This window comes from Camelus ferus, chromosome 4, assembly GCF_009834535.1.
Source record: "Camelus ferus isolate YT-003-E chromosome 4, BCGSAC_Cfer_1.0, whole genome shotgun sequence".
NCBI lineage: Eukaryota > Metazoa > Chordata > Mammalia > Artiodactyla > Camelidae > Camelus > Camelus ferus.
This window is the reverse complement of record NC_045699.1, coordinates 18,575,535-18,589,297: the sequence shown is the minus strand read 5'-3', so window position 1 is coordinate 18,589,297 and position 13,763 is coordinate 18,575,535. Positions and strand designations below refer to the sequence as shown.

The following is a 13,763-nucleotide window of genomic DNA, read 5'->3' as shown; positions in this document are numbered from 1 at the left end:
AGACAGCAACGCCGCCTCTTCAGGGTTAGAGCCATAATTGCCTCGCTGGAGAGGAGCTGAAGCATCTCAAGTACGACCCAGATTTGAAATAATCTTTCACTGACGGTACTAAAAATGATGGAATCTCTTGGGAAGTATTATTCATCCATCTGTGCATTAGTTTGTCCTCTGGAATCAACACCGAGACTCCTCTGAAAGCTCTGTGCTAAGGACTTTTTCCCCTAAAAGATAAAGGTTTTATTTTCCAGAGTCTCCAAGACTAGCTCCTGCAGGCACAGTCAACTTGCCCTCATTGTGTTTGAAATGAGGCACGGTCCACAGGGAAGCTGGCAAATGTGACCAAGCACGCTATTATATGCTACTCAGAGGGCGGGAGTCTATTTACAAATGTGTTCTCTGAAAAGAATAAATAGCAAACAACTTTTATATAGCTGCATTATATGCTGGCTGTTGATAAAAGTTAAAACCAAAGTACCTACGCCTTAGTCAACTAATAAGAATCTATTCTTTTTCTAATTTGCTCTTCAAAATTCGTCTTCTCACATTGTTTTGGTTGCAGGTCATTGATGGGGGTGGAAGAGGGAAAGGCATTCTTTCTTTTTATTGAGAAAATACTGAAAGAAAAGAGGTATCTCTATTCAGCCAAGCATATCGACTTGCACAATACATCAACAGAATGTACGACCCAGTTACAAAATCAGAAGGCTTGTGAAGAGCATCCCCTTTTAAACAAGTTCTACAACACTTGAATGACATACGTATCAGGCTAGTTTCCCGGGTCTGCTCACTTCAAGGCACTCCCAGGTTCTGTCTCCTTTTGCCTTTCCCAGTCCATAATGCAGGGCACCACCTATTACACACTCACCCTCAATTCAACCGCACGTGCTTCCAATGTTCCACAGCCAAAGACTCTACCCAGTGACAGTGATGACAGTTCACCTCCTGCTGCATTCAGCACACGTATCGTGGGCCTACGATATGCCGGGCAACGTGTCGGCCCCTGACCTCATGGTCACTGGCCACTACTGCATTGTATGTGTGAAAGCCTCTGGTAAATTGCACATGCAATGACACCCCTGTGTGATCTCTGGGGTGATCTGATTTATCCCTATATTAAATGTGATCCTCCTCACCACAGCAGTGTTATCCTAGAGCTTATGCTCGGTATCTACCTTTAGCCAACCATATCTTGAGAGACAGCTGAGATCTATAAATGTCTTTGATAAATCCCTTTGCTGGCCTCCTCTATTTGATCCTTTCTTTCTCACAGGCTCTCGGTGTTTATATCTTATAGCCACCATGCCCTCTCTCCTCCACACAGTCTCTTTTCTTTTCCCAGCCTGTAGTTTGTTATATATTCTCTGCTTCCATTAACTTTTTTCTTTTGCCTCAGTCATGTCTTCATGCTTCTGTGTTCATGGTCTCCGTCTGGCCAGACGGTCAATGGTCCCACTATAATCTCCAGGCTTCCAAGTCTTCTTAGTTACTATTGTGACTTTTGTCTGCTCAAAGTCTGGACAGAGAATTCTTTAAAACACACATTTATCTGTTCCCAACACTGTTCCCTCTCTCCCATAAAACCTGGTTTGGTGCTATTCCAGAGGCTTCAAGTTGTCTGCCATCTGCCATCTGAGTTCTGGGTAATGGATGAACTACAGTGGTTGACTTTGCCAGAGACAGTGAGAGCTTTTCCCGAGATACGAGGTACACTCACATCATTTGACAAAATGTAAAGGCTGTATCAGAAGGTAAGATCTAATGAAGAGCACCCTGGAAAACAGGCCAAAGGGCTATAAGCTTCACAGTATATTTCCTTGCAACCTTGGACAGACTGCACTGACTCACTATTCTCAAGTTTTTAGAAAAGAAAATGGGAATGTTAGATCAGAAAGAGACCTACACAGAGGTTCCATGGGAGAGAGGTGCCCTGTTAAGTAGCCCAGTACACTCCAGTTTAATTGGAAATGGTGGTAGAATAAAATGATTAGGTTAATTTGATTCTTTGATTAACCAAGAATTGTCATATGCACCATCCATGGACTTCTAACTTTGAAAGAATGAAGACGGAATTAGTTTATCAATAAAAAGATGCTTGCTGCCAAAATACTTGCCTCAGAGGTCATTAAGAACATTGTAACAACAACCCCCAAAAAGCCTATTTGATTTTTTTTAAGAATTCTAGAAAAGTGGAATTCTATACAAAGTCATCTAAATTTGAAAGTTAACCTAATAACCACTAAAGTTATATAATACCAGCTCATCTAATCTGGGTTCAATATATTGATAGAGATTCTGAATTTTTTACCTGGCTCTTAAATTTTCTCAGTTGCTTGGTACAGCTTTTTCTCTTTTCTGTGACTAAACTCATTGGAAGCCTCCTGCAATAATTATACTGGATAAGGCTTTCCCACAAAAGGGTCAAAGAATTTGTTTTTCCAATGACTCAACTACGTGAAAATTCCACTCAAAACTTCAGTTACAGAAAAACACTGCATACATTTTTTAAGATCTAATCAGAGTGGGACCGATGAAGACAATGGCCACAACTTGGTGACTTCACACCGTGAAGCCTCACTGTGTTACTTAGACTGGCATCTGTGGCCCTTACTACCAGCAAGGCTTACGGTCAGTCCTGTGTCAGGGTCATTGAATGCCTAGGACTGGAAATAAACCTCAGGCATGTTCAAATACTTGGGTCAACAGTTCCCACTGTGGGAACATCTTTCTATCAGCTCATTAAAAGATGACCCATTTTCGATCCTCTTCAACTTCTGGAACTATAAAGTGTGGTATCAACTTATTTCCCTCATGACTCTCTCTGAATTTATACCGGTGTCTTGCCTTTTGAAATTTTAGAGCTGGTCTGAGGAAAGTGGGACACATTTCCCTTGACACATTTCAAGCTGTACAGGAAAGAGAAACCCGTCTGCAATAAGCTGTCACATGGAATATTGGCAGAAAGTAATCAAGTCCTCTGCAAAGTCTCACCAGCTCCCTTCCACCTCCACTTCACACAATATCCAAAATGCCAAGGTTCCTGAGGAATCTTCCTTCTGGGCACATACTGCTAAGACTTGATTGTTTGAAGGTGGTTTCTGAGGCACAGTTTCCTGGTGCTTGCAGTCATAAGATATGCTTTTCCTTGGTTACCAGCATCAAACTTGGGGTCAGGAGAGTCTCACTATTCCTCAGGGGGACCTACTGCAACAGTCTTGTCACCAAATTAGTGGGAGAGGAAGTGTAGCTAACATCATAAAACCTTGTATACGGTTTGTTACCTGGTACTCATCTCTTCAGCACTATTATTCTATTTCACATTGAACCCAGACTTTTTGCTGTGGTTGTTTTATCTGAGTTCTTCACAGTGCTCTCAGGTGATGCTCAGTGCTCTCGAGATGCCTTTACATCTTAGTTCTCACATCTTTGTTGTGCAGGGTAAGAGCTGAGGCCAAGGAATGAGAGGAACAGAGTACTTAAGGATGTGCACCTAAAATCTCCATTAATGGCAGAAGAGAAAGGGTCCAGAAAGGGAGAAGCAGAGCAGAGAAAGACAGGAACCAGCCTGGCTTGAATTAAGGGTTTATGGAAAGTTTCATGCTCAGTTAAGGTCAAATCTTAAGTTCTTAGAAGAACACCAGAAAGTTCACTGATTAAGTAAAATGGACTTCAAACCTCAACAAATTCATATAACCACCTCAATGACTCAGGATATTTTGTCTCATGTTATTATCCAGCTGGATTATTCTCCCTTTGGGTTCCCCTTCTGCACAGAAAAGAGTCAATCACACCCAGAATTTTGTTTAGCAATGCATGCATATAAACATACAACATTATGTGACTTCAAGCATGCAAGGGTCATCTTTCAGGGTTCCTAGTCTTTCAGACAACTCTAAATTTCCCCCAAATTCTACTGGAAAGCTATGATATGGCTCATATAATCAAATTCCTCTAGGGGCCAAGGACGTAACATAAAAGAGTGAAGCAGGCTGGAGACAAACCTGCAGGAGCTATGTTGATAGTATCATGACCGACCAATATAAGCATCTCTTGCCTTGCTATAGTGTATCCTAAAAACCTCTGTGTGTGCCAAACAAAACCAAATGTGGCTGATTTGGGAATCTGGGGACATCAAGGTCAACTCTGAGAATCTATAAAAATTTACTAGATATTGCAAAAGGACCTGCAGAAGATGGTACCCAAACTGTTCAACAAGGAAGTAGGAAAGGCCCTTTTGAAGATTGAAGTGCCCACCTGAGACAGCCTTGTTGGAAAATGCAAGGGTGAAATTTCACAGTGAACACATGGATTATGAGCCCTGAGTTTGTTAACTGGTCCCTGAGTGGTAAACTACAGAATTGCCAGAAGAAACCTGCAGCTGTCCATGGTGCTTAAGAATTCTCCACAAAGCTGGAGCCTCTTCTCAGAGTCTGTGGTACGGGGATACTTTATACTGAACATACTGTGTGTTAAAAAAAAAAAAATCATCTCAGTGTAGTCCAAGAGGATCCGATGTATTCTTGACTCAACTCGTAGCAAACATTTAAATAGAAACCCATGTCCTCGATTTTCTTTCTGTAGTTCTGAAACAACTTTTGTCTGTAGGGTGGATGGGGTGCGTGTATATGTGTGTGTGTGTGTGTGTGTGTGTGTGTGTGTGTGTGTGTGTGTGTGTGTGTGTGAGTTATATCTTTGAAAGCTTCTACCAGCATCACATATTCCCCTGATGTTAATATTATCCTGACTTGATTCTCTAAGTTTCCAAAGTACAGTGCTTGATAAAAGTAACTGTTTAGTTTAGGTACCAGTAATTCTGCTCTGGAGTGTGTAGTTCTGTGCTATAGGAATGCCAATTTCCGATCCTTTATCCTGCAAGTTTCACTCCTTGGCAACTATTCCCCTCTATAAATTTAAGAGAAATTGCTGTTGTCCCAAAGTGGTGGGAATGCAAAATTCTTCACAATACACTTAAGGACCAAAAAAAAAAAAAAAAGAATTTTTTTTTAAAAAGGAGGTTGAAAACAGCATCTAATCCAGCAAATTTTTCACTCTGAAAATCCCACTTTTAAAATATCATTCACCTGGCTTATTTTGAAATCAAAACAGCAATTCTGCATGTTCATAAAGACCCAGAGCAAAATGAGATCTGCTGGATTTCAGTGACAATCACCCTTTCCCACTATAAATATTTTGAAATGTTGACCCTATGTTGACACCGCCTAGAGTTTTTGTGCAAATTTGGAATTGTTATTATTTTTTTATTTTGGAGCTAGTAGTTTGCCTTGGTTGGAGTGACAATGGCAAAAAAAGAAAAAGAAAAACATAAAAGGGACAGAAATATGTGTTCCAATAAAAAAACCAAACATTAACGTCTTCTCCCTTCTTTCACAATGAAGGTTTAAAAAGCTTTAACCATGAGACGATAAATATGATGGAATCAGGGAAGTTAATAAAGAAATTAAATAATAAATGGAAAGAAATCTTAAAAATCATTAAAGTAGGAGGCCCTTTAAAATGTCATTTAGTCCCCGTCATTTCAGTGTGTCTTCTTCATTCTTATGACTTCCTAAAGAAACAATTCCACAGTCCTCCTAACTAAATCATTCTAACACATAACAGCCTTCATTTGGAGGCTATTTTCATCCTATTTAATCTTAATCTTTGCCACCTAAAGCCTATTTCCTTTTTAAAACATCTCTGTCTGCATATTCATGGAGAAAATATTGGTCATTATTCCTCAAATAACTGAAAAACAGTCACTAAATTAGTGAGGCTTTGTTGCTCTTTTTTCAGATAAGCAGACCTCATTCTTCAGGCTCATTTTGTGTGCCTTTCACTCTCCATTTTCTAATACAAGGCTATTTTGCATGATACGTTTCCAAATTCCTCACATCCCACTGGTCATACAACCCCTCCTGAGAGGAAAAAAGCATTTCAGAAACTACTTGCGAAACGCTATTATATTTTTTGTATGTGCTTCTTACATGACCTTGCTTAAATTAAAATGGCAATTATAGGGAACAGTATTTAAGCAGTTTCATGTACAACAAGAGGTGGGTACAAATAAATTTATTTAGGTTAAAAAAACCAGATTAAGATATCCTACAGCAAATACTGTTTTCAAGAATGTTCCCTAGGAAAGCTTATGAGATTAGGTATTCTCTGAAACAATAAAAATATGAGTCCTCAGAGAAGTTAATTGAGCTGAGCTGAAAATGTTGGGTTGGACACATTTTGGTATCACTTTAAAATAAAAAAATATTATGACTTGTTATATAGTAACATGACTAAAAGGCTTGTCTTCTTTGGCACTATTACCTCTTCAACAGGAGAGCCATGACTAGCTGATTAATAGTCAGTCTGTAGTTCTTATGACCAGCTAAAATGCCCATGGTAAGTCAGGACAGTCTTTAAAGGAATCACGGGATGTTTCATCAGAAAGAACCAGTTAATATTATGGATGCTTATTAGGTACAGGGATCTGAATTAAGCTCTCCAGAAAATTATATAGGAATAGGATATTCAATCCCTGTCTTCAAGGTATTAACTCTCAACTTAAAGAACTGAGGCAACAAAATGCAAGTGGCAGAATCACACACAACAAAATGATAAAGAAGACTTCCAAACAGCCTTAACATGCATTGCTGACTTTGCACAGGAAGGGCAGAGGGAAGGAGAAATGTCAAAGAGTTTCTAGAGTATTTGGAGGTGCTAGAAAGAGGTGAAGTCAGTACGGGAAGATAAGTTTTGAGTGACGGTGTTAAAGGCTATTTTCTTGTCCTAATAGAATCTGGAAGGTCACCTCTGAAAGTAATGAAATCCTCTCTGCACTGCAATAAGATTGTTCAATTTTTAATTCAAGGAAAATCCCAAAGCAAATGGCACATAAAATACTGGGGCTTGGGGGTGGTAGTGATAAAATTATCATCAAAATTTAAAGACCTGTCAATCTAAGCAGTGCACTTGGATCCATTTTTAAATAAGTTATATTGTTTTTAAATGACAGATGCCAATTTTACCCTGCACATTCCTGCAGTCTAATTCACAATACATCTCCAAATAACCTAACAGCAATTATTTTAGGTGCTGCTTTATCAATCATACCATTTGCTCTCTTTTTCTATTTTTGTTGCATAGACATGAAGGAGTTTTAATTTATTTCATATTTTTGCTAACAACAAAGAGAAATAAGATGCACCAAAAAAGAATGAACCCACAGAACATCTGGTACTCCTCCTCTATTTAAAAATAATATTTAATACAGGTGTTTTCATTCCAAAAATTCTAGCACCTTCCATTTAATTTACAGTTAAAGTTTCCTCCCCTTTAACTCTATCAAAAGCCATAAACTGAATCTTTCATCTTATCATTGTGACAACATAGACTTTGAAATAGGCAATGTTTGCCATGTGACTTTAGGGTCAAGTATAGCACTACAAGGGACCCTAAGAAATATTAGGGCTATTATCTTGCCTTCCAGTAGAGCTGAATCACATAGAGATAGATCATTTACTGTCCTGTTCATGGAATTCTCCTTGAAAACTAATTTTAAGAGAATTTCTGTTAAAAATTAATAATAAGAAGCCCAGGGCCAAAGTGAGAGCAAACCACTGAAGCAAAATTTACAGTCCAAAAAGTCTTCTGTACACCATACTTCAGGACAGAAATTAACATAGAGAGCTTAATTCAACAAATGTTTCTTGAGAATTTATTAAGTACTGGCTCCTTTACAAGGTATATCTCTGATAATGTGGGCATTTGGCCATATTGAGTTTTTGCAACTCATAAATTTACATGGGTTGAATGTATTGAACTATTTAGATGTCTGACTGATGAAGTAACCTAACTCATGGTATAATATGATTTGCAGTACAACTATGTAAGGTTAATATCCAAACACAACTTCTGCCACAGTCTTATAATTTAATTTGCTATGCTATAATACTGATACGACACAATTATTACACCTGGGAGAGAACGGTAATTCATTTGAAGAAAAATTTAAGAGCAAGTCTTCCTAGACAACTTCTTTTTTAGAAACTCAGAGCCACAAAGTTTGGTGAACATACAATCATGACTAATCTCACACATTTGGTTAAATGCGTAACTGACTGTTGCTCAATCAGACTTAACGAGCGATGCTATGACAAAGAGAACTGACATTCTGACACAGCAGCACGTGATAACATCTGTTGTTCAAACATGACACAGTGTGAGCAAATCATTTCCTTCGAGAAAGGTGATGTCTTCAAAGTTAAAACTACATTGAAGATTCAACAAATATTTGAAAGGTAAGTGTGCAGAATTTTGATCTATAAAAGATGAGTCTGGGGCAGGATAAGATGTCTAAATGACCTGACATGCTTTGAGGTCCTGCCAAAAAGTAACATTACTAATACAAGGTCTGTTATATTAGTTCCCCTTCAGTAAAACAACGCCAAGTGGCTTTTTTGGTGGCATTTGTAAATGGAAAACAGCACGTTTTTGCCCAACCCAATTATCTCCAGATGCTCTAATTCCAAAAGCACCACATTATTAAGTTCAAGGAGAATTCAGTCTTAGTTTAAAAAAATTACTTGAATTTTGTCAATTTTTAATTAATGTACAGTTATACTTTTGGCATTCTTGGCAATTTAAACATCTTTGAAACCAATAGGGCATATTTCAAACACAAACACCAGTTGCAAAAGATACCACTACAGGGAAACCAATAAGCAAGCCACAGATGAAATTTAAAATCCTACACAAACTTCAAGAGGCTGCTAAATCTCACGTCTCCCTTGTAGCCTCTCTAGTCTTCCCCACTAGAAGAGCTTGCTCCTTACCCTCTGCCACAACTCTTACAGCCCTGGTTTGCATCATACAAAACCTCTGCAAAACCTCTGTCTTACACTGTAGTTATACTTATTCACTGTAGTATATTACTGATGGGGCGGATTTTATCCCGCAAAGGGCATTCTGCAATGTTGAGAGGCATATTTGGTTGTACCAGGTGGGATTTGGGGGGGGGGGGGGGCTAGCGGCATCCAGTGGGCAGAGGCCAGGAATGCTGCTAAACATTCTACAGTGCCCAGCACAGTAGCCCACAACAAAGAAGACCCAGCCTTAAATGTCGACAGTGCCCGGGATGAGAAACCATGGAGAAGACCCTGCATATTGTATATATGATGAATGGTTAATTTCATACTGCATGTGGTGATTCCATACAACTCAGCTGTTTCTTTAGTAGCTAAAACAAGTAAATGCCAATACAAACATGCTTCCTTCAGGATAAGCAAATTGTTTAGGTAAGAAAATTTGGCTCAACATTTTATTTTTGCTTTATTTTGGCTAGGATGAAATGCATACAAACTCTGTTGAATGTTTTTGATAAAAGCTCTCAGATTTGGAGGTAATCTGTCTACAAATAAACTATCTTTCCAGGGCTTCATTTATACATACCATAGCATTTTATGTGCACATTTATTTTTGCCATTTTAAAAGAAGTATGTACAAGAATATGAGGAAATGACTGTATGAATGAAGAGCGCAGCATTAAAACACACACGAAGGCCACTGTTACTGTGGTGTTGCAGGGGTGAGAGTTTGAGGGGATGGCTAGCATGTACTCCTCCTTCATGTTCCTAAAGGTGCAGAACTGAATGGATGTGGTCCCACAGATCAGCACTGGATGGAGTGTATCTTAATGAAGTCTTCCCTTTACTCCCAGGATACAAAGCAGCTGCTTATATTTCCCTCCAGGGTACAGGTACACCAGTTTGGAAAGAAAAGTCCAATTCTTGCTATGCTCTGGCCCTTCTGTATTCAGGCCTGTGAGGTATTGGGGGAAAAAACTCTTATTCTCCCAGTCTCTGGACTTCCACTTAACAAGGACTGCTGACGAACATTGTGATCTCTTGATTCTTGAAACAAACTCAGTTCTGGGGCGGCCACATCCTCATCAAGGAAAGGAAGCAGAGTCAAGGCCTTTGTGCCCTAATCAAGATTTCTTCTTCGGCACCTCAAAAAACAATCTCCCTGGAGTTACCTCTTGGCAAGACCTTTCATTATGTAGACAAGCCAGTTCACATTAAACATGGCATAGGATTATACATCCTCTCAACAGGCAGTTTCCTTACTGCTATAAAAATATTCTAATTGCCTGGAAGAGAATATAACTTTAAGAATATCTTATATCCAACCAAACAGGTAAAAAGAAGGTAAAATCCAGAACCATAAACAATATGATAATCTTCCTCTGTGTATTAGCACGAATCCATATTACTCTCAGGTATATTGTTTTTGTTTATTCATTGTATTTTGTTTTAGTATGAAAGCAAATAAAATTGCAGTATGTTTTACTGCTTCCAAGCAGCAATCAGAAGGCACAGCGCTCCCCCTAAAACAGGAGAAATTAAAGAGAAGGCTGTACTGGAGCTCTGAGATCTCAGTGACCTTATCCAAACTGAACAGAGTGTGAAATATGATTCTGTTCTCTTTAGAATGATTACCGAACTCCTCTTGGCTAATACGACCATTTGGCATTACATATCTTCTAGTTGTCATGCAGATGACTCACTTAAAATCATTGCAGGATAGCGTAATTCACATATGTTAACTCAGTTCACTTCATCTGCCATTTACCAACTGTTCTATAGAATAGTTTTACATCCTGTAGAATTGATCTGTTTACCCGAAGGCAAATTCAACCTGGTCTATTATAGAGCCTTTCCTTTCTTTCAAACCAAGGAAAGTTTCCCGCTTAGCTTTAAGGTTATAATGAATGCTCTGGTACAGGTGGGGTTTTTCTTCACGTCAAGAAGATGACATTTTATTGCTTGGTGGTACACAGCAGGTCATCATCCTGCTGGATGCCTCTGGGAAGTCAGTCCCAGATTTACTACTTGTACCCATTTCATTCGGGCACTGAAATAATTTGGGGTGAAACTTTTTCAGCATTGAAGAAGCAAAGATTGCATCACTTTATTTATAGGGAAAGTAAAACCAGCAATTCTCTACCTGCAGGCTTTACCACTCCTGGGTTCTTCTCATCGAGTAAATCTGCTGAGATTTAATGCTATATAATCCTAGCTTAAGTTGGTATAAATATCTGACATTTTTACATGGGTAAAATCAAACAAGAGAGGGATCTCTACACAGTGACATTTTTGTCATCACCTCAGGAAACCAAAACAGAATGTTTCCGATGCAATCCAGATTTTGAAAAGTGGCCTTAAATAACTTGTATCACGCTTTGCTCATAATTGGCATTCCTTTTTCACATTAGAGTTTTACTTTAACTTCCCCTCCTCCTTCTCTTTTTATTTTGCTCTATAGACTTTGCACCCTTCCATGCAAATAAACAATCATTTGTTTATTTCTACTGCACCGCTTGTCTCCTCCACCAGAAGGTAAGCTCCAAGAGGGTGGGGATTTGGGTGGGCTTTGTTCCCTGCAGGAGCCTAAACTCTTAGAACAATGGCTACAATGCAGCAGACATCTGTACCTGTATGTCAGATGAATAAATACTACATCTTTCACACTTTCTCCAACTATTTTTTAAGCATTCAGGTAATTTTACTGTAACCCTTTTTTGAAAGACATAATTTAAAAATTTCACTTATCTTAGGATGGAAAAGAAGAATCTATCTGAAAAACTACCCTATAATAATTTACCTTATATGCCTCTAAGCAAAGATCAGATCAGTTTTACATTTATTAGAAAACGTGGTCCTTTAGTACTGAAACCAGAAATCATAAGCCAAGATCACTCCCAATTCTTTCTCAGTGGGTAAACGGGCTGCCTCTAGTCTTCACGGGCACCTCTGGGAGTTCATAAGAGGGAAAGAAAGCAAGTTAACCCTAAGTGCCTTAATAGTCCTAAGAGGACAAAATCATTAACCCTTTCTGAGTGAAATAGCCCAGGCCCTAAATGGTTCAAATTCTCACCAGGTGAGGAAGTGGGGAGATGGAGTGGGGTCATGGGAGCTGGGCTTGGAAGCCACCGTGCCCTCCTTTCTAAGCTCCTCAGTCCCGGCTCAGGTCCAAAGAGTATAGTCCCTCTTGCTCTTTGCGTTCTTAAGGTTTTCTGAAAGGCAGATGGTCCCACTTGAGTTGCTTTGTATGACTGACATTTTTAATGAATTAGTGACAGAAAAAAAAATTTGACTCACTCCCAGCTGGATAATTTCAAAAATACCAAACTGAAAAGAATGAAATCTCATAAATTCAGGCAAATGGGCATTAAGGAGGTTAAGATGGCTGTCCTTTTAATATATTGAGTATTAGCATTTTCCAGGGCTTCAGACAAGTAATGTCATTTCAGCTCAGAAGACTACACCTTTCATTAAAATTCTTTTATTCATTCTGCTTTGTTGTAATAAAAAAAGTCTTATGTTGTCACATGTAATGATTATAGAAGGTTCTCAACTCTCAGGGGAGAAAGGTTCAGAAGAGGTAGGCAAGAATTTCAAAGGCCACATACTGCTTACCTCAATACAAAACAGAGACAGCTGTAATCAACAATTTACATAAAAAATAAGTGTAATTATAGAGACTGTTGATTTAGGAAACTCTGGATATTGGAAGGTTCCTCAATTTCTGTACAGTCAGTGGCCCAAAGAACTCTAGGCTAGCTGACTTTATTCACTTACAGCATAGAGTGTCTCAGTTTGTCCAGGTTGCTATAAGAAAAATACCAGGGGACTGGGTGGCTTATAAACAACAGAAATTTATTTCTCAGTTCTGGAGGCTGGCAGTCTGAGATCAGGATGCCAGCAGGGTCAGGGGATTTCTCTCCTGGGTCACAGATTTCTCCTTGTAACCTCACGTGGTCGGAGGGGCTAGGGAGCTTGGTGGAGTCTCTTTTATCAGAGCAATAATGCCGTTCATGAGGGCTCCACCCTCATAATGTAAGTACCTCCAAAAGGTCCCGCCTCCTAAACTACCATCACCTTGGGCATTAGGATTTCAACATATGAACTTTTGAGGGACATGGACATTGAAACCATAGCTAAAGGCATATTCAATAGCAACAATTTGTTGTTCTCATTTGTTTGAGTGGAGACTTGGATTAAAAAAGCAAAGCAGTACACCAAGGAGTGAACTTTGCTGTATGTAAATTTAAAAATAAATTGAAATAATCGCCGAACCGATCAGCAGCACAACGTGATTTGGTGCTAAATCCTTGAGCCACAGACCTATGGTTCCTTAAATTGCTTCAGACTACAACAGGAGGAGGGAACCCAGAGGAAAGAGGGCTGAATAGCCCACTGTGGAGTTCAGAAGACTGCAAAGCAGGAGAAAGGTTTTCTTCCCAGTACCTTTAAATCTAGTTTAAAAAGTAGGGAGAGTGATACTATCCAGTTTTTAAGGGGGTGGAAGAAACTGTACACTTTTACGTGCTGAGAGTGCATTAGTCAAGGTTCTCCAAAAAAAAAAGCTTACCAAAAAAAGGACAAGTAAAACACACACGTCTGGGGTAGATCATCTGTCTCACTTAGCTCCTGAACAACCTTAGTGCCCATCACCTTGCTGTCCACACAGTAGACACTCAGTAAATGTCTGTGGAATGAACCGCAGGACTGAGAAGGAGACGAGAATACCCATTTCACTGAGTGAACGTCAGTTCACCGCATAGGTAAACAACACAGGTAAACATCAGTTTACCTCACAGATAAACTCAATGGACTATTGTTTTTGAGAACATTTCCACAGCAGCATGGTGATCTCCCCCTCTTCCTTCAAGCCTCGGATCAAATGTCACCGGAGAGGTGGTATGCAGTGCA

General features: G+C 39.2%; 1 protein-coding gene across 3 annotated transcripts in view; it reads right to left on the bottom strand.

The window, feature by feature from the left end:
* The window catches only part of SLC24A2 (solute carrier family 24 member 2), a 224,075-nt gene that overhangs the window by 165,076 nt on the left and 45,236 nt on the right, over positions 1-13,763 (bottom strand). The gene's annotated exons all lie outside the window — the stretch shown is intronic.